Genomic DNA, 19166 nt, shown 5'->3' with positions numbered 1-19166 from the left:
CTCCCAGTAATTTTGCACTTTTCCAGTTTCTGTTTCAAACTAGAGATTTTGTCAAAGGTTTCTTCAAATAAAGTTTACTTTTAATAGCGGTATCTGGAATGTCTCAGCAAAGACTGACAATAAAAAACAAACCAAAAAACCCCCAAACCAAACAAAATCCCAGACAAAAGAAAGCAAAACATAAAACACTCTTTTCAAAGCCCATCACCAAAGATTTAACTGAATGTGAGGCACACATGCAATTAGCTGGCTTTCTTAAAAAAAGGTTTTTTTTTTCCACCTGCTATAATGTTTGAAATCCAAGCCAGGAGCATCCTTTCAAAGGAGAAAGCTCACAAAAATCCTGTCACACTCCCAAATATATTTGGCTGTATATATACTGTTCAGCTAAAACAGATTTGTATGTGCATTGCTATTAATATTTATGTATTACACTGAAAGTATCTTTATTATTCTAAGAGTTAATACCAACTTTTCTTCAATTAATTTATGGTGTGAATAGATTTTAAGAATAGTATTTGACATATAAGACTAAATCTTATACAAAACCCCACTGGAATTAGTATGAATATACATAGATTATTTCTTCTTTATTTAAATGCTTATAAGGAAGATAGTCTTCCAGTTAATAACTTAACAACCTAAAAATTTCCTTATATTTTTACTGCTGAACTTAAACTTTATTGAAAGCAACTCCTTTCTTACTTGAAGGATAAATTTTTAAGACTCTAGAAAAATATTCAAAATGTAGCTACTACAGAATTGAACAAATTAAAAGGAACTATGTGGGGTCAGCTCAAGGACCCAAAAAGGTCAGTATTTTGTTTCTGGACTGAAAGAGTATCACATACTTAAAACATAAAAGAAAGGTAAATGCTTTCTATTGTAGAATCAGAAGAAAAACAAAACAAAACAAACCAAACAAACAAAAAACCCCCAGGTATGTAATTTAGTGGCTAACAACTCAAAGGATCAAAGGGATAAAATGACACAGTCACTTGACTCACTAAGCCACTCACGCAGGTAGAAGGATCCTGCACTATCTGGCTTCTGTTAGTCATTAGACCTTTATGCAATGATATTTAATGTGCTGAATTTGGGGAAGAGAGGAAGTTCTAATGAATGTCATGGTAAGAGTGTATATTAATTAATCTCAAGATTTATGACTTTCAGTTTTCATGAAAAGTCATGATTCTTTCCAGATGCCTGAGTCTTGAGAAGTTCAAGGTGAGTAGGAAAGAAGTGAGAGACCTTTTCTAAACCAATAAACACATATATGTGTATACATGCATAGATATACACACATGCATACACTCTTGTTATATATTGAGATGCATCATTCAGTTTGGTTGAAAAGCCAGTTTCTCTACACCTAAAATAATGTAAATATTGTATTAGGTACCCTTATTGAAAGAACACTGGACAGTGAAGTTATTAATTAGAAACAACTTGAACAGAAACACCACAATCATGCACCTTTTACAATTCCCAACATGTAACATTGAGATATACTGTAAGTCAAATACAAACAGTCAAGAGATGTTAATTATTGTTAAACTGGAAGACCAGTGTCAAGTTACAATGATGCATTAAAAATGACATTATACAGCACAACCTCATGTCACTATCATGTCAACTATTTTTACAGTTTCTAGTCAAATTAAATTATCAGTCAGCTCTAGATTCTGACTGCACTTGTTTTCCCTAACTAATACTGTCATTTTTCAAATATCAGAAAGGTAGTCAGAAAACAGTCCTTAATACTGAATTATGACTGTTGATATTACTTTGATACACAGCTCAACTTTCTTCACAGAATTGTTGGTGGAGCACCCCAAGTTTACATCTCCTGCATCCATAGTTCTCTTCCCTCCAAATTCTCAGTTACAGCTCCACGAACCACAACTCAAGCAGTGTTGGATGCATAAGGAATATACAATGAGGTCCTATGTAGAAACTGGTGACCTTTTCAGTGTTCTGAAATATATGAAGGAAATTGCTCCAAAGTAGAAACATTGCTCAGATTTATAGGTATGATGCTATGCAGAGTTGTCCATTACTCACTTCCCACAGAGAGCTGCCCGTTTACCCAGCCTCTATTAAAGCAGATCTTAACGCAATTTTTATTTCAAAGTTTAAACCTCCATCCTCTGTGCAGACATGAAGCCATCTGATCTGACCTTGTTTTAGTATAAATGTAGTTGGCACATTAATGGTAGTTCTATGTGAGAGCAGACGGATTGCTCCCAAGCATTCAACCAGCTCCAAATTAGCTTATGCTGAATTTTTACAATGGAACTGGATCCCTTAAAAAAAAATAAAAAAAATAAAGTCTTTCATCATCTTTCCTTGCAAGAGTAAGATGGAAAAAATGGAAAAAATATCCATAAATATCCATAAATATCTTTTTCATCACAGTAACATAAAATATGGTACTTCACTAAATAACTTCTTGCAGCCATACGAGAATTAAATAATCCTCACTACTTAAATGGCATTTACTTGTAGCTTATAAAACTCATTACTTAAATAGTATTTACTTGTACATGAAATACAAAAATAAGAGACATCATAAAAAGAAATTATTCCCAACTTTCATGAAGAATTAAGAAATACTGAGAGAGAGCAGAAGAGTGATGAACAAGTTAGTTCTACTTTTTGGTGCCAACCATGATGTTTAACTGAGTGAAAAGACTGTACCCCTTCAGAAAGGTGAGAAGGGGTTTCCTGGAGCAATTCAGAGTTCAAAAGTTGCAAAAGCTAAGAAGATAATATACACGTGTTTATATATTACCTTACCAAGTTGTGCTAGAAGTTGTGCTCAGACAAGTTATGAGCAGAGATTACAGGTGAAACCCTACATTTACAGAAGCTGATGGGAATCAACGGAGTATTTCCCTTCCTGTGTTATGTAGAGGGGTACTGATTTTATAATTGCTTGATAGAAGTCAGCCCCCTTTAAGAAACCACTGTTTGATCTAAAATCAGATGTTCCCTCAAATGAAAGAGATTCAGGACAATCCTAAAGGAAAAATTCCCTGTTACTAGAGAATATTAGTCAACCAGTTATCCTAAAACCCCTCTAATGTTAAATTCTGTTTCTTTTTATGATTACAAAATAATACATTAGAGGAATACCTTAAGAAAGAGTTTACTTTCTTCTTTCATCATAGTTTCCAAGTTTACTTCTCATATCATAGTTTCCATGTTTGATACACCGTGAGTGATGAAGCATGAGAAGTATGTCAAACATTGCTGGTGCAACTTTACAGTCAACTTTAAGAAACTATATCCTTTCTTGAAAAAGATGTCTAACAAGAAAGTAAAAGGCAGATTATTACTTCGTATCTGAAGTTGAAAACTCAAGGATACTTAATTAAATTTTGAGGGCTCTGCTACTGCAAATAACATGTAGACAGACTTTGGTCTATGAGAATTACTTCAAGGAAATGGCAAGATGTCTAAATGGCAAATAACTTTTCTAGGTTATTTGTAGCGAAGCCCAAGTCAGTTTAAGCATCTCTTTTCCAAAACAAATAATTTCCTCTGCTTACATGTATCTACCTTGAACTATTAGGGACCTTTATAATCCTTACATTTTGTAACCTTCCCAAATTAGAATACAAAAAATATATTTGTCTATATAAACATTTATTGTGTAAATATATATATATATGTATGTTATAAACACAGAGACACACACATACCATAAAAGAATAAAAAATTCTATATGCAGGTATAAGCAGTTAGAAATAACTTCCATAGTGTCAAAACTCAGCTGTTTTTTCCTTCCCTTAAGTGCCATATTGTACCACAATTGCTATAAGGACATCATATTACCCAGCAAATTGCAATGTGTAAAGTACAATGAGAAAGATAAAATATTTTAAACAATCCAGACAGTATTCTCTTACAATTTCAGTCATCATATCTACGTGGAAATCTTCACAGTAAGTTTGTCTGCCTGACTAATGCACTCAGTGAATCATACGTCTTCTCACTTATGTTCTTTTGGTATCGGTCCAACAAAAACACTGTGTTTAATTTTGTGCACTGAGACAAAAAAGGTTCTCCTCCTTTTCTCAGAGAGTTTCAACTTAGCAGTACTGCATCTTCTACCCTTTTCATATCTCTCCTGGTCTAATTCATATTACCAATCTTGTTCTCCTGCCTCAGTCATTCCTTCTAGGCAATACCTTAATAATAAAAGCCAGCTAAAAGAAAATAACTTTTTAATAAATTGTAGTGAATATGTTCCATTGATTCTTCCTCACAAAAATTCAATGCAACTATCCTGCATTGTGTCTTTCTCAATTGACACTACCTTTTGAGAGACGTCCATTATGGACAATGCTCTGCTCCATGCTGTCATCTGGCCAATTAGTAGCACCCTTTCTGCACCCTTAGAAAGCCCCACAAAAGGGGTGAGTGATGAAAAGCCCTTTTTGTCTATTCGAGATTTCAGTAGATCATGTCATTTCTTTGTTTTCACCAGCTACTATCACCTCTGCTGTTAGTCCCAGAACAATAATAGCAATTTTGCTTAATACATCAGCAACTGATGTCAGGATCCTCCAGAGTTTTTACTCTAAAAACAAAAAATGAGTTTCCTAGTTCAAACTAATACTGTCGGTGATCTGGGAACACATGGAAAGCAATAACGCACAACTGCATAAGCCAAGAGAGCTTCTGTTCTTTGGTGGAGTGAGGGAAATTGTTTATGAGATGCCTGTGCTACACATTGTCTTAATCTCTGAGTACACAATGTTTTCCTAAAGTTGGGTTGTCAATAAGTACTTCAAATATAATTTTACAGATGTTCTAAGCACACAAGAAAGTGATAAAAATCTAAAGACCTTTTTATTTTTGGTACAAGCATTTTTTTTTTTTTTTTTCCTAACAACTCCAAAGTTGCCAGTCCAGTGATGGCACTGTCAGTGATGACAGCACTGAGCTCAGGAAAGGTTCAGTACTTCATGCAGCACATAAAACAGCTGTATACTACCACATATGTGCTATTTACACAACCTGAAATGATCACTATGGAACTTCTCTAGCAAGTAAACTGGAGAAGTTTACAGAAAGTTTAACAAGCCTTGAGATGCCCAATGGTTGGTTCTGCCTAGGGCAGGACTTTCACTGTGAGCCACACTTGATAAAATGAGAAGATTATAAAGTCTTTTGCAATGAGATGTATTTACTGTGTTTAGTAGATAAGCCTTTATTTGAGGCTATTTTAAAATCTCAAAAATAATTTATTTCAAGACCTACTGTTTTGTTTGCTCAGTGAGTACACACAGGAAATTCAGGACTACTAACAAGTCCTATGCTTATGTTTTAGGAAACAGAGTAACTCCCCGGACTTCAGCAGAGCTTCACAGACTTACAGTACAAGAGACAAACAAGTTCAGTATCTGTGCAAGCCTTTGCAGAATAGGAGATTAAGAGAAGAAATATAATGTAATTTTTAAAGGTGATGTCAACATGATGACATGTTTCCTATTGAACAAGAAGAGTATCCTGATTTCTGCTTGATACATACAAACTCAATCTGCAGTCAATTATAGTGCAGATAATGTTGCCTGTTGTAATTTCTTCCTTCTGCTAAGCTTACCTTTATCTTCTGAATTGTGTCATTTCAATTTTTTGTGCACTCTATCATCAACACCACTTTGTAATACAGATCCAGAGATCTAATTACATTATGGACTCAGATATAACTGTGGTACAAAATGCCAAGGATGTGTGTAATATGACTTCTTTCAGATATGCTCTCAGAGAAGGCTTTTGCCCCCTGAACTATGACTGATCAATTTGCCTGTTTCCCTAGAGCCAAATATACAGTAACAGAGAAAGTATCAAAAAGGACCTTTCTGTAGAAAACATTTCTCCATTATTATGGCAGAATAAAGTAAATGTCTCAGCATGTTAATTCCCAGGTATTTAATTTTCTCTTTCCATGGAAAGAAAAACTTTCTGTTCCTTCTTCTCCTTCATAAAGCATTTATTCAATACAATTATGAGTGTACCCTGAGACTCAAGGATCAAAGCAAATGGGTGCTTTCTGAGCTCACTAGCTCCTTTGCATTAAAAAAGCTGCTCCATTCCACTCCCTGTGCTTGGGCTCCTTCCAGAGCCATTTATATAATGGTGAGAGATAAGTCTCCATCACATTGTGAGAGATTGGCATTGACCTCATTCTTATGGTAAAATCATCCAATCTATAGTAAGATCAAATATTTTCATTATGGAAAGGAAAAGCTATTTTATCTTCATCAGATGCAGAAGGTCAAAATTTCCTACTAAGTATCACTTGTCCCATAACACAGTATCTTTATGACCATGCATCTGCTTGTACTGTAGGCTTCCACTGAGTGTGGCATTACCTGAAACTCTCTAAAGAAGACACAAAAAACTGCCTAGATATAACATACTTCACACTGCATTCCAAGAAGAAATACACAGCGTCAAAATGTATATACTGAAGGGAGGATAGCTTAAGTAATCAATCTCTTCCCATACATGGCATTTTTCTTTTAAGGACACCAGTACTTCATGAAGCACAGCAAAAGTTCATTGCATGTTGAAATTCAATAAACAGACTATTTGCTTTACTATCTATTTTATCCTTTTTTTATTGTTAGGCAGATCAATTTTAAACTCATTTTGACAAGGTTATTAAGTTCTGGTCTCTGGAAGTTTTTACATACTGACTTCCATAGTAATAATGGTTGCTTTTTGGGGAGCTCTTTTGATGGGGACGTGAAACATGCTCTTTGAAAACTGGTATAATCAATGAAATTAACTTGAACATTTAATCTCATCTTTAGTGTATGAATTGTCAGGATCATTTATTTTCCCCATGGTAAATCTTATTGTAGCCAGAGTTTAAAGAGAATATTAAACTAATTTGATTTTTTCATTCAGATTAACCAAATGATTAATTTCAGATTAATTTTAGAATGAGACAGAAGAAGATTAATCTATACACACTGCTATGTGCTACTCATATGATAAAATACACCATGTATTTATTCAGCTCAGTAAAGATAGCATAGATGCTTCCAGCTTTGAATTTGAAACTGACATATTTGGAACTGAGAACTTGAGAAAATGATACACGGCATTATAATTTTGTAGAAATGCACCCCAGTTTCTCTCCACTGGCAGTAGACACACCCACACATCTTTTATTCATTGTGTTAGCTAACATCTTTTTAATAATATGTCAATAACGGCAATCCTAAAAGTGGAAACTGACACACAATCTATGAAACAACAAAGAAAAATAAGCTCACTGTGATACAATATGGTTGTGATTTACTTAATAATGAGTTTAATAATGTAAATGTAATTCAGTGTTCAGGTTATACACAAATAATGTTTACTTGAAAACTATGGATACTGTTGAATTTAAAATAACTGCTTTAAAGATAGTAATTTTCTGAATAGTGTACCCTTTCTGATGTCATCTGAAAAAAAAACAGTGGTGGATATTTAGCCAACACCTTTTTGAATCTGTTTGTCAGAGTTCACAACAGTTAACGGGTCAAGAGTGTACACACACACTTACCTCCCCAGAGCATCAGTTCACTTAGAAAATTTACACTGACTAATTCCCTCTGCATCCAGTTTGTGAACAGATAACTAAAGAAAGTTGAGTGGGTGGGTTTAGCATAGCTTGTTTGAGTATTTTCACCTACTTTCTGTTGCCAAGGAAACCATTTTTGCCTCCTTACATTCATAACAGCCATCTCACTGAATTCTGAGTTCCAGGTTTTTTTGATTGAATGAAAGCATCAGAAAATAGTAGTGGTAAGCTAGACCCAAAGATACTACAAGAATTTTTACAGAAAACAGCAAAAGCTTAAAAAGTACATATTTAAATTCCTATTAATTCAGTACCATTTGAAGAATATATTTGAAATTACAAACAAGTTAATACAACTTGTATGTACAAAATCACAAAAGAGACTACATGGAGATATTTTCACTGTGCTTTTAAGCACAGTCTTAGTATTTTTATTGGAATTGCTGTTTTTAATACTATAGTTATTAAGAGTTTTCAAAATTTCAAGTTTGTCTTCAGAAAAAATGTTGATTTGACTTTCTGTTTCTTTTACTCAAATATACAGTTACATAAATTTTTCATTTTGAATTTTCAGTTTATATTTCAATAGTTATTTTAATATAAATCTTTTCTGTGTCCTTTAGATCACTCCTACCCATAAGCAGAAATTCAAAACCCACAAATAAGAAACTTAAATGCTCAAATTTCCCAATTTCAGCTCTGTTTTATGTGGATTTGGCTGTAGTTAGGTGCTTCCCAGGTTAAATCTCCAGCCTTCTTGCAGAAGGCTGTAAGTATATGTAAAATATTATGTGAACTTTTCCACTGTAGAAATTTTTCACAGCTGCACAAAGATTGATAATTTAAGGCTAGGACTAAGACAGAAGTGTTTACATATTCTTTCATTCTCCTGATATTCCAAGAGGAATCCAAGCTGTCCAGGTGCAGAAACATCCATGGAGAAACAATGTATTTTCTTGGAATAAAAGAACGCTCATCCCACTAGTTCCTGGCTCATTTAGACAAATTTTGTACCTCTAAGAGAGTCCTGTGCCAGTAGTTTGCTTAAAAAGTTCTACTGTAGGTTTATCCACAGGACTGCTCTCTTTGGTAGGAAATATATATTACGTGAAAAAGAGAGAGGAAGAAACAAAGTAAGATGAATAAACACTATTTCCTACTTAAAAAAAAAAAAGTTTTATATAAGGAATTAACATTAATAGAAAATAAGTGCATAAGTGGAGATAAAAACTAGTGGCATACCATGGAAGCAAATTCACATTACAAACTAGTTTTATCTAAACAATTAGCCAAAAAGAAAATATTTTGAGAAAAACAATCAAAATATCCAGACAGAACAAAGGTTTGTGAGATATAGGAAAACTTGAAGATCAGTCAGTCTACAATACAGTTATATTTATTCCTTTACATAATTTTTTTCCTTTTGCCTTGCTTTCAATCATTCTTGGTTGACTGTGAACACATTCAGAGCCTTGGTGAAGTCCACGAGACACTGTGTAGAACTACAGGTTTGCCAGCACACAAGTTCTACCACCTATTGCAGGGTCAGAGTCTTAGTACTTTGAATAACCTCCTTTAGATATACATAGTTCATACAGACCTACTTGTGGTGCAAGTTAGTTATAAAATTAATTGCTCGTTCTTAAAAGTAAAATATATATTTGGATAGATTAAGTTGTTCCAAAAGGTGAGCAGACTGAAAAATGGGGTTTATTTACTAACACAAGTAGGTTGTTGCCCTATCATCAATACAGAATAGGCAAAAATATCTTCCAGTACAAAGCTGACAGGTCACCATCTTTCCTTTAAGCTGCTAGGTTCTAGGTAAGAAGCCATGGTTATGGATACAAAGCAGTACACAAAACTTAATGAGAATGTTCTGACATTACTTACTGTTTACACTGCAATTATATTTTGTCTCCTTCCTACAAACCTTTGTTCCTTCTACCTCACATTGCATTAAAATCTGAAAATCTATTTTTTTTTCCATTGACCAAAACCAAATATTTAATCAAGCTAGAAGAAAACAGTTGCAATTCTACAAAACTTACTGGATAAGAGTAACCTCTCTGAAATCTACAGGCCATTTTATATGTTGAAGCGTTATAGGATTAGTGCCTAAGAGATGTTCTGTATTTCAGGTTCAGTCACATCAGTTTTTATGTTTCTCATCTCCTTTAGTCAAGCACAGGTTATCAGGTTCAAAACTGGAACAGCTATATGAAATTGTATGGTGTGTAATATAAAAAAGGTCAAACAAGACAGGTATAAGAGCCCTTTCTGATTTTAAAACCTAAGACATCATTTCATGGTTTAGGTTTGTTTGGGCAAGATTATTGAAAAAGTGAAATTTCCAAACGATACTGAAATTTAATGCTGAGACTCCAAACTCTGTGGAGCAGGCAAATACCTTCATACCTATTCACAGTATTTATTAACACATTTATTGCTTTTAATTGTTTTTATGCTGTTCTTCCTTTTGTTATTGCTCAATGCTGATTCTTATCTATCTATAGTAACTAACTCAAATGACAGGATAAAAAATGCCAGACTTCTCACATCTCAGAATTAAGAATTACAGAGATCTATATAAGTTAGTACAGTTAAGTAAGTAACATTTAACAGCTTCCCATCCATGTCTTTCAAATATTAGAATGCTCCTGAAGTGATTAAGAAGCACTATAGTTTAATAAGAAAAGGTTAATTTAACCTTGCAAGCATGACCTTAACACCTGAAGAAATGCTGACTTAATTCACAGAACACTTCTGTGAAATGAAAGACTCTGTTTCCTTTTTATAAAATTTTAGTCATGGACAATGGATGACATCACTAACCAAGAAAAGATTATACCATCACAACTAATGAGGTATTAAAATACCTCAATGCATAATGAAGAAAATTCAAGATTCCTCTTCTTCCTATCCTTTAAAAATAATTCATTTAACAGTTGCTATTTCCACAAGCAGATGTGTAAGAGTATAGTGTTGTTAAACAACAGACTGAACCCCCCTTCAAAGTTTTGTATTGAGATGCAAATTCAGAACAAAGCATTCCTCTCTAGAGTTCTGAAGGAAAGGAAAATGTCAGGGGGGAGAAACACTGCAAGTTTGCACACAGCATTCACAGTAAAAAGGATCTTCTGAAAAAGTCTGCACATGGGACACGCAAATATGGCACAACGAGACCAAGCAGGGCTAAGGAAAAGGTAGCATGTCTACTCTGGTCCTTATTAAAGACTACTTCTGGAAAACTGGTTTCTGTAAAAAGTTATAGAGATTTCTGAATCCTCTTTGAATAAAATGAAAATAAGAATCTTTAACTTCACCTCCAACTGAAACTGTGAAAAGCTCGCAGTTTACATCTCCGATGTCTCACTGCTGTTGTTGTTCTCAGTATGCATCAGTGTGCTTTGCAGCACCCCAAACTTACATGATGGAGGACATCCTACTGAAAACTTCTAGGTAAATGCAGACAGAGCTCTCACTAAGGAAATCTCATAGTAGGTTTCTAAGCTGGTGGTGTACATTTGGGGTCCATGGACAGTTCGACACTGATTTGGGCACAATTAGCTTCAGAATGGTTTCTGGAGTTCAGCCACCATTAAGCACAGGTGAAGCAGCAATATGGGACAGCTATGTTTTTTATGTTCATAACCTTATGAATTTTAAAACTGATTAAAAAAAATTCTTTAATATATTATCCTTAACATTACTATTAAATTGCATAAACCAGTACGTGCTTTTTCCCTTGGGTATGTATTAACAATTTACTTATTGCAGACAAGTGCACAAATATGATTAGCTTTTGCAAATTGCTCCTTATTCTGTTACTGGTAAGTAATTTTTATATTATTGCTGTGTAAACAGATGCTATTTTCCACTACATATTCAGCAGTAATGAGCTAATTCAAAGTGTTAAAAACAACAAAAGATCTTAAAGAATGAGCTATTTGCTTCAATAGTCCAAGCTCCATTGAAATCTATGTTGAAATCACCCGTGATAGGAAGTTTGCAAATTACTCTAGAAGCCCTATTGCAAAATAACTTTCTTTAGTTCATTTATTCGAGTGCTGAATGTGTTCTGCTACCTTCATAACATGCATATTATTGATCAACCTCTTGCATACTGATTTGGAAGTTATTTTTTTGAGCTTAGCTAATATACTTCATTACTTTTCTCATAAAGAAATAACATTTTGGCAGGAGCTGTACAACTCTTTCAATATTCACTCCTATGAATTCATTATACATCAAAATCTAGAAACGATGAGCCATGCTGTTTTCATTGCCCTTTGGAAATTGCAAGGACCTCCTTGCTGAGAGGAAATAAAAAAAATATAGCAAGCATTGTTAAGTTTAGATTGTGTGGGTGAAATCCTGGAGCCACTTAAGTCAACAGAAATGTTGACATTTATTTCGCTCTGGACTGCGGATTGAAAGCAAGTGTGATGCTCCAACTGGACCCAGTGGAAAGAATTAAAAGATGGATGGGCAGCCTTAGACTGAGCCAACAGCAAAAAAAATGTACAGCTTAATAAAAACAGTTGAGCAAAATACATGCTTTCACCACAAAAATCTGTTAAATGCAATTTGGAATATGTTACTTGTCTACCTTCACTCTAGGGTTTGTTTGGGTAACTCTACATCATCTTGGTTGGTGTTATGTACTCATTCGCAGCTGCTACTGGTATGTCATATATACATATACTCCATAAAATATTGACAAAATGAAAATTGAGAACACCCAGAACAATTTCCCTCAAATGGAAATGACTTGGTTTGTTTCTCGGCTTTTTACTAGTTTCTACTTAACAGTGTCAGAGATAAACACACCATTTTAATTATCTGTACAGGAATATTTTCCTGTTTCTTTTATATTACAGCAAACCTGTTTGTGAAAGGTATGTGTGTGTGTGTGTGTATATATATATGTATATATATATATGGCTACACACACACCACAGGCAACCTGCCATCTCAACAGAAATATAGCAGATGGAAAGGTTTCCAATGTTGAGTACATTTTATATATCCAGCAGACATCCAGCTATAAAGCTAACAAATACTCTCACATTTTTGTCAGAGAGACATAATTCATTGTCCTGCTTTTTTTACTGGGTTGCAAATAATTTGTGCAGCAGTTTATGGACAGATATAAAGCCACAGCACATATAAGAAACACTACATAATGATATCTAGGAAATAAAACATCAGAAAGCAGCAGATAACCCTTAGAACTCTCAATCTCAACTGAATCTGTGTGACTATCTTTCCATTTTAGAGTAATTTCCTATTTTTGATCCTGGAGCCAAATTACATCTGAGTTCATCCCATAATAAAAATATAACCAAAATGTAATAAAAATAAATAGAATAACTCAATTTATCTCCCAAATGCAGTGCTTTACACTATAACTCATTTCAATAATGACAGTTCTTCCAATATGAATGAACCTTAGACAGATCAAAAAACCAAGGACCCTACCTTAAAAAAAACATTATGGGTGCAAGTTCAAACGATGGATAAGGAAGGGTAATAGCAGACAGCAAACACTAAGATTGTAAAAGCAAGAACTTGCAGTTGTAGGCTGCTGTGATATATCCAGATTATGATAAATATTGCCAGTGAGTCATATAAGTCTGCCCGAGAAGAACCATTAACTCTTCCAGGGTATTTTCCTGGATTTCAGACCTCATGGTGGCCCTAATAGCTAGAACCATGTCACCCCTGTGCCTATACGTGCCATTCTTCCCAGAGCCTCAAGAAGTGCCCCTGTGTGCCACGTACTCTGTCAGCCAAATAATAAACTGGATAAATGATCACCACTTAATGATGCACTCTTTTACTGAGTAATAAGAATTTTGAACTGTACAGCACTGTGACCGTACCTCAAAGAAAGGGTCGAGAGTAGGATCTCAGGTATTATCCAGAGCCTTAGTGATGACAATGAACTCTGAGAAGCCACACTCTCCAAACGAGATCCCAAAGGCTGTCAAGACAGATGCATGAATGTCATGTGTGGTGTGTGACATCTGGCAAGTGGCAGGACTGTTGCAAAGCCATTTACAAAGGAATAGGACAACTAGACCAAGCTCAGGGCAGCTGGCTTTAGTACCCAGAATCCTACCAAAGGGAGACGAGATTTAACTTCCAACTCTTTCCAATTCTTTCTCTTTATAGAGAGTTGAAGCTTTAATCTTTAATTCCGCATTTCTTCAGTTTCACCTTACAGATACAAGTTTCAGCCTCAATGATTTTGCCCTTCAGTTTCCAAAAAAATACATTTTATTGCATTCTAAATCCACACCAGATACTTCCAGCTGAGAGTTTTAAGATGTATTAGCACTTTCAGGCTTACACACAGTAAATCTAACAGGTTTCTTCAGGCAGACAACTGGCCAGGAATATAACTGGGATCTTTCAGGCTAAGTCAAAGGGCTTACTAGCCCAAATACGGTAGGAGGACAAGCAGTTGTCTGCTGTTGTCTGCTAACAATTGATTAAAGCTATAGCCAAACTATTTATTGAGTGCAAACATGTCTTTCAGTCGGTCAAATATAAGTCTATGACTTCTGCATGTTCAGGAATATAGGTCTCAAACCCCCTGATGTTTTGTAGGAGAGAGCCTCTACCTTCTTTACCTGACCAGACAGACTGCATCATAGGCCCTGGTGGTCTTTCGACTGCACAGCTTATTACCACAGGAGCCAAGCAACAGAATTGAATCTTTGCTCCACATGGCTGTACAGTCCCCTTTCCATCTCCCCATTTAAACAAGTCACATCTCTAAAAAGGGGTGGAGTCCACTACTACTCATTAAACACACAGAAATTAAGTATGACCTTGTCACACAAAATTGTCAGCTTTAACAAGGAGGCCTGAATATATGGTGTGAAATTTCAGAAAATGTCTTGAGAGTTAATGTTAATGATAACATCATCATCCTGTTGATTATCTTTTGTAGTGCTGATAAAAGAGAAATATGAGAAAAAAAAGAGAATTTGCACATACCAGAACAGCTTGCAGAGAAATACTAAAGGCCTCCACCTTGTCCTAAATGCAATTCCTGTTTCTATAAACAGCATCCTGAAACGCAATGAGCCTCTGTTAGCCCCTCAACCAAGCAAAATCCTTGCTTCTTAGCTACAGCTCAAAACCATCAGTTTGTTATGAATGTAAGAGTTAATTTAAAAATGCATATTTAGTATTGGTGGGACCTCTTTTTATACAAAAAAAGGAGTCATGCCTGCAAAACACACAGAATCTTGTGACTGTACCAAAATTTCAAGACTTGAACTAAAATTCATAGTCCAATTACTGTAAGTGGCTATACCTCCTCACCGTGAATCAATCACTTACTACTCTGTTACCTGTTTCATGTCAGGAGCAGCCATAATAAATCACGAAGCTGATTTCATGAGGACATTGGTGGGGGTGGAGGGCAGCACACTGAGGGGAAAAGTAGATAAATATTTTCAGCCTTCATTTTCCTGTTCAGGGAATACAGAAATCAGCATCTTTTTTTTTATATATTAGTAGATTTTCTGAGAGAGATATGTAAACTCTGTTAATTAAAAAAACCAACCAAACAAAAAAACCCCAGTTTTAAAGCAGCTATCCATTTAAACCATTCTAGAAGTGTTTCTGTCATTATTCCTTATTGCAAATACCAGAAAACAGCTAATTGATAGACTTCAGCCATCTTAACTTTTATATAGGCTTAAGTAGTGAGGGAAAAAAAATATTCATTAAGGCTGATACTAGAGGAGATCTGAGCCCTAAGTAGCCCCAGCTGAAGAATGTCTGGATGACAAACCTCCTCCCATTTGAAAAACAAAACTTGCACTGTTCAGACTAATGTGTTGCAGGGTTCCATCTTCAAGCCATTCTACTCTCTGGATTTAGACACACTCTCTTTGGGATTACTTCTCCTTTGCTTTCAACCAATATATTTCAGATCATTCAGCATGAATAGCTCCTGGATAGCTCTAATTTTTCTCCTATTGTTTACTCTGACACCTGAATTTTTCCATTTCTCAAATCACCTCTTTTCTGTCACTATATCCCAAACGTTAACCACGAACTATGACAGCTTTCTTTCCACATATTGATCTCCTACTCTGCATCATCACACATGTTATTCAATATTGTTTATTTGTCTCTTCTCTTACATAGCTCCTTCTCCCTCTCACATGTCCTAGGACAACACATCTACTCCAACCACTTATTCCATAAACTACAAATTCTGAAAATGTACTCTTATCTATCCTCAGATATTTTTTACAGGCTTGACTTCAACTTTTCTAACGTTATCTAACAAGTTGAATGATATTCCTACTGGGTTGCAGACCCTCTCTCTTTCAAGAAAACTTAAAAATGGGTTTCAGAAAATATTTTTCCATTAATTCATTTGCCAATCCCATGCTGTTCTCCCTACCTTATATCCTTGTTTCATTTCTGATTTATTAGAAAATAAGCTCTCTAGAAAAAAGACCTCATCTTACACATCTGTAAAGTACTTTATACTGCACAGATATTTAGCTGTAGGCTCCTGGTATAAATGAGCCATAGTATTCTCCAGGTTCTAAGTAAATTACTGATTAAACAGTACCTCTACTATTTTTAAGATCATGATTGCAGAATAATTCAGACTATACCAATAATATGTTTCCCGAGAAATTATTTCCATTGTATCTTGTGGCTAATGGTTGTTTATCTATATAAATGGACACTCAGCAAGAAACATGACAAAAATGCTGAGCCTATTTTCTCTTGGGACTTTGCCCCTGGTTCTGACTGAAGTAGCATGGACTGATGTCTGCAACTAAACAGCCATCAAAACCACAACTGAATATTCATTCTCAAAATGATTACAAGTGATAGAAAAAAACAGTTAATAAGAGTCACCACAGCAAAATATTACTTTTCCTTAGTGCTAACTTTTTGGAAATAACTATTTGCCATTGATTAACTTCACTCATTTTCTATGGGATTTGGAGAGAGAATAAACCAATTCAGAACTTGCTTTCATACTTTAGGCAAGATACTTCTCAACAAGGAATTTTGCTTTTGATCATTAGGCTGCCAGTGCTAGCAATTCAAAGGCTGTGCAGCACCTGTAAAATTCACACAAAATTCAACTTCCCATCACCAGAAACTATACTTCTTTTCCAACTCTAAACAGCAGACATGGTCACACACACCAGTGAACACTCTGCTTTGGTTGTCTCTCATGACGTGAGCCCAGGAAATCATCTTTATCATCTTATTAGCCTAGACAATGTTGTAAAAAACTTCTTTCAAGTGTGAAATGCACATCTTCCACTCCAAAGGAATTCCTCTTCCTTTGTAATTCCTTCTATTAGTGCAGAACATGCATAATAAAAGATTAGATCCTTCTTGGAAGGATAACATAACTTGTGCGTTGGGTCGAAACATGTCTGAACTACTGAACCCCTGGGTGGGCAAATGCAATCAACCCTACAAGACAGAAATTACTATGTAGTGACCATTAATAAACCCCAGTCTCTTTTAGCCAAGAATCTGCACCAGAACCTTTTATTTCTCACTGCAGTCCCCACTCCTTGTGATCCCTGACATTGCATCTGCTCCTTTCTTCTCCTGAATATCTGTTCTCTCCTTAATTTTTGCCACCTGTTTTGGTGGCAGTGCCACCACCTCCAACAGCACTAATTTAGCACAGGACAAGCTAATAAGCCTACAAAGACTGTAAGCTCTTCTCTGCATCTCATGCTCTGTTGGCTTGCCTTGCAAGTAAGGCCTGTCTCACCAATTGAGACATGGGCCTCAGACTCTAGAAGAATAGTCAGAAATGGTGCTGCATCATTTTTAGTGCATATTATTAAAAATTCTTCCATCCTGTAATTACACGATGTACATTTTCCTAGCTCTTCTTTGAAGGAAGTTTCATTCTTACAGCCTTTTCAAGCAATAAAGAGACAGAAATTAGTCATGTACAATAATTTTAGAAAAAAAAAGCTTAGGCACTGGGAATTATATAGAATAAAATACTGTTAAATGCAGTAAAAAATTTCATTCCTCCAGTGTCCAAGTTCCATATACTTCATGTTTTTTAAAATCTTCAGACATTCCTACTCACTTATTGCAGCTTCTCAGAATGTGTTTACCTTAGAAACTGACTTTATCATAACTGTTCATCACTACATAAGATTCTGGCATGAAAATCATATTAAAGAATAAATAGACAAGCAATGACAGGTACCTTGTGGTAAGCTATTTGACTAGAATTGTATTAGTGAAGAACCATCAAATATCTTTTTATTCAATAACAAAAGAAAATTTTCTGTTATGTCATTACAGTAATAAGTGGTGAGCATCTTTGGAAAGTTAATACAGATTGATGCACCCTGTAAAATAAAAATTATGCAGTTTATTCACATTAATTATTAAACCATAAAAATAAACAGGTTGTCACTTTGGAAGAACAACTTCTATACAAGTGATGAAATTATGTATTTGGCAAACAAGGTATTCAAGCAGACAGAACATAAGGAGTGAGCCTGTTTGAGTGATTATTTGATTTGCAATGTAGTGCTTTTATCATCAATTTAAGAAGAAACAAAACAAAGTATCTGAGTGAATATCCCATAGTTTTTAAATTACTGTATATATCATTGGCCTATTAAATTATGACATTTGGACATGTTTTGTATTGCTGTGTAGACTGAGGTGAGAGATAATAATGCTGAAGTGTCTGCATCTAATGAAAACATAACACCTTCTATTTGGTAGCATGGCTCACTGCAAAAAAGCAATATATCACCGTCCCTCAGGAATAGGAAAATGAGATACTGCTAATTAAACCTTTTATGTAAAAACATGATTGCTCATCAAATGTTTATTACTCCATACTCCCCCATTCTACCTTCTTCTTCATTTACACTTCATCCTGTAGCCCTCAAAGTATCAGGTTTACAGTCTTCTTCTATGTTGTGGTTTTTTGATGTTGTAAAAGAAGAAACTTGTGATAATGATAATTTAAAAAGATACCTAAACCAAAAAAAGTGACTGTGGGAGGAAGAAGAACACTACAATTAAACTACATTTGTTCATTCTGGTAGCTAATTAAAAGTCTCATTTAAGTTATTAGCAAAATATAAAGTATTTACTCAAAGTGAAGTTTCATCATTCTTGTGACAACTGAAAAACACATTTATTACAAGGAAGGGAAAAATGCTGGGCTTTAGGTACAGAGAATGCCCCTATTTTCAGAAGTGTGTCATTCAGTAATAATCACAATAGAAGGCATATTTCATTTAAAGAAAGATGCCTTTAATTTTTAATTATTTCATTGCTATGAAGTTTTCTACACAGCCACTTCATAGAAATGGAATGCTAAAGATAAAGATTATCGTAGCCAAGTATCTGATTAAAAGCCAATAAAATAGCTTTTGCAAAAATACTGGGCTAGCATATACTAAGCTCCTCCTAGAAACATACCACATAACCATTTAATTTTTAATTTATATAGTGATAATTATTGAAATATTTATACAATAAAGTGAAAAAGTTACAACATAAGATGTCATTTAAA

The 19166-nt window shown here is 34.8% G+C and overlaps 1 protein-coding gene across 1 annotated transcript in view; it reads right to left on the bottom strand.

Annotated features, from left to right (window-relative positions):
• The window catches only part of ZNF385D (zinc finger protein 385D), a 138528-nt gene that overhangs the window by 60913 nt on the left and 58449 nt on the right, over positions 1-19166 (bottom strand). The gene's annotated exons all lie outside the window — the stretch shown is intronic.

The sequence above is a fragment of the Antrostomus carolinensis genome, unplaced genomic scaffold (assembly GCF_000700745.2).
Source record: "Antrostomus carolinensis isolate BGI_N321 unplaced genomic scaffold, ASM70074v2 scaffold12096, whole genome shotgun sequence".
Taxonomy (NCBI): domain Eukaryota; kingdom Metazoa; phylum Chordata; class Aves; order Caprimulgiformes; family Caprimulgidae; genus Antrostomus; species Antrostomus carolinensis.
The sequence above is the reverse complement of the archived record's forward strand: the minus strand, read 5'-3'. Positions and strand labels throughout refer to the sequence as shown.